Raw genomic sequence first — 3,006 nt, 5'->3', positions numbered from 1 at the left:
CTCTTTTCTGTGAGTTGCATGTTGTCTACCGTTACTGGTGGAAAAGGTTCTCTTTTCTGTGAGTTGTACTTTGTCTAGTCACTGGTAGAAAAGGGATCTTTTTTCTGTGAGTTGCATGTTGTCTACCGTTACTGGTAGAAAAAGTTCTCTTTTCTGTGAGTTGCATGTTGTCAACCGTTACTGGTGGAAAAGGTTATCTTTTCTGTGAGTTGCACTATGGAATCACCCTAGTGTAATGGAACTCTTTCCTATAAGTCAACACTCGAAAGAAAAATTTCACTTCTGGAGTAAAGGGACTCGTTTCTGTGAGTCGGGTGGTTGGAGTGGTAATAAGATCAAAGGCATAAAAAATTCTATCATCTTTTGGTGAGACAATTTCCTCAGGGTTACATATCGAGTATAATTGATCAAACATGGTTGGTGAGACTTAATTATAGGGTATATAATTGGAGGATATTGTCTTATCCAGCGCTTTGGATCGCGCAGACATATACTAGTCCAAAAGTGAAAAGGAGCAGGACCAGTTGGAGAAGGGAACTGAGGGATATGGCAATCAGTGGTGAGATATTTTATTGGTACCACCTTATTATAGTATATTCGGTGGAGCCCTATATATCTATAGAGTACCCAATGATCCACACCGTCATTATGACGGTGCCTCATATATCTATGGGAAATGTCCCTGTTCGCCATCAAGAACACCCTAGTCAGTACTGAGTCCTGCGACTCTGTGTACGAGTTGTTCTCTGTCTCATCTTTCATATAAAATATGTCCGATATGGATGACCCATTAAAGATTTTCATTTCTATTGGCATAGCTTTTGTAGTCATTAAAATTCTCAGGCCTATCCACTACGTCAAGGTGTCAACTCTTGGATTATATCTCTCTCTCTCTCTCTCTCTCTCTCTCTCTCTCTCTCTCTCTCTCTCTCTCTCTCTCTCTCACACACACACACACACACACACACACACACACACACACACACACACACACACACACACTCCATCATACTATCTAATGTTACCTCATTAGCCAACAAAATGGAAGAAGTGATTGAATTAGTGCGCTCCACAAGCTGTGACGTGATGGCAATTACAGAAGCGTGGCAGATAATTCCCGAAGTGTGTAATATAGAAATTTTTGTACTTTTTCACCATCTCTGAGTAAACCGCAGAGGCGGTGGTGTGGCATTGTATTGTCGAGCTGCCCTCAACCCTTTATACCTCAGGGTTGACATACCAGAGGGAGTCGAGGCTTTGTGGGTCAAACTTACCCCTCGCTTCCATCCCCGCCACACAGCCTCTATCATAATGTGTGTGATATACCACCCTCCTCGCGCCAACACTGCCCTCCTCCTCAACGATCACATCATTGAAACTGCTGACTCCCTCCGCTTAAGGTTTCCTGCTGCCAAATTAGTTGTGTGCGGGGACTTTAATCGCCTGGACACAAGTGACATTTTACATCATTTAAATATCACGCAGGTAGTGACCTTTCCCACCCACGACCAAACAACCCTTGACCTAATTATGACTGACATGGCGCAGCTGTACTCTCCCCCGAGACCTCTCCCCCCCCCCCATCGGTAAGAGCACGCACTTCACCATCCAATGGTCCCCTGCCCCTAGTGCGGCCATACACAGGATTAAGGTCACCAGACAGCACCGCCCCATGCCTGATTCCGCCATGAGGGAATTTGGCAGGTGGATAGTGGAACACCCCTGGCTGGAGGTTCTGAACGTTGACGACGTGGAGACTAAGTGGAGAAATTACTCCACCACTACAATTGAGGCCTTTCACCACTTCTTCCCTGTAAAGGATTTCTCTGTCCATCACTCTGACGCCCCTTGGATGACACCACATATCAAACGTCTCATCAAACAACGCAACAAGGCATTTTACACCGACCGAGCCCAGTTCAGGTTCCTAAGGAATAAGGTCATCAGAGAGATAAGTACCGCCAAATCATCTTACTACCCAAACAAATTGCAACACCTCAAACAACAACGAAACAACACTCAGTGGTTCAGTAAGATCAAGGCTCTTTGTGGCCTGCAGGGTAACAAGACCCCTCACCTCCCTTGCACCTCGCACCTGTCACCTGACCTAGCAGCCCAGGAGATCAACTCCCACTTCGCCTCTATCTGTCAGACTTTACCCCCTCTCGACCCCTCCCACCTACCTGCCTATCTCCCTTCCCCCTCACCCCCCATTCAAGTTTAAGTTGCCGATGTAGCCACAAAGCTGGGTAAACTGAAAAATAATAGACCCACAACTCCCTCTGACCTTCCTATTAAAATCTACAAGGAATTTGCCCCTGACCATGCCCTTCCACTTTCCTCCATAATCAATGCCTCTTTAAGCCAAAACACCTGCCCCAGCGACTAGAAAATCTCAAATGTCACTCCCATCCCCAAAACCCTCAGCCCACAATCACTAAGTGACCTTAGGCCTATCGCCATCACCCCTATCTCAAGCCTTATATGTGAAGATTTGGTTTTTAACTCAGTTTACAGCAACATAAAAGATTCAATAGATGCCCAACAATTTGGCAACACGAAATCCTCTTCTACCACTCACTGTCTCATTGACTTACTCAACTTCCTTCACAGTAACCTAGACAAGCGTAACACATCTCTAGCTGTCACCTTTGTAGACTTTAGGAAGACCTTTGACCTTGTTGACCACAATGTTGTTCTCTCCAAAGCCATCCAACTGGGGATCCAGCCCCACTTGATAGCATGGCTGGCAGATTTCCTCACCGGACGACAGCAGGCGGTCAGGTACCAGGGGTCAACTACCCCCCTCCTCCCCCTGACCTGTGGGGTCCCCCAGGGTACCAAGATGGGTCCCCTATGCTTCCTCATCCTTATTAATGACGCCCTCATGGACACTCCTCACAGATAGAAATATGTGGATGACAGCACCGTAGGCATCCCCATCAACACCAGGCGGCCTGATTACGCACCACTACAAAGCACCCTGAACGAGCTCATGACGTGGAC

At 46.7% G+C, this 3,006-nt stretch overlaps 1 pseudogene; it reads left to right on the top strand.

Moving 5' to 3' along the window:
* Positions 1–676: 676 nt before the first annotated feature.
* On the top strand, positions 677–2,908 carry LOC143021176 (uncharacterized; annotated as a pseudogene).
* The last annotated feature ends 98 nt before the right edge of the window (positions 2,909–3,006 follow it).

The sequence above is a fragment of the Oratosquilla oratoria genome, chromosome 41 (genome assembly GCF_046742065.1).
Source record: "Oratosquilla oratoria isolate Oo_2021 chromosome 41, ASM4674206v1, whole genome shotgun sequence".
Lineage (NCBI taxonomy): Eukaryota > Metazoa > Arthropoda > Malacostraca > Stomatopoda > Squillidae > Oratosquilla > Oratosquilla oratoria.
Note: the sequence above shows the minus strand (reverse complement) of the source record. Positions and strands in the feature narration are given on the sequence as shown.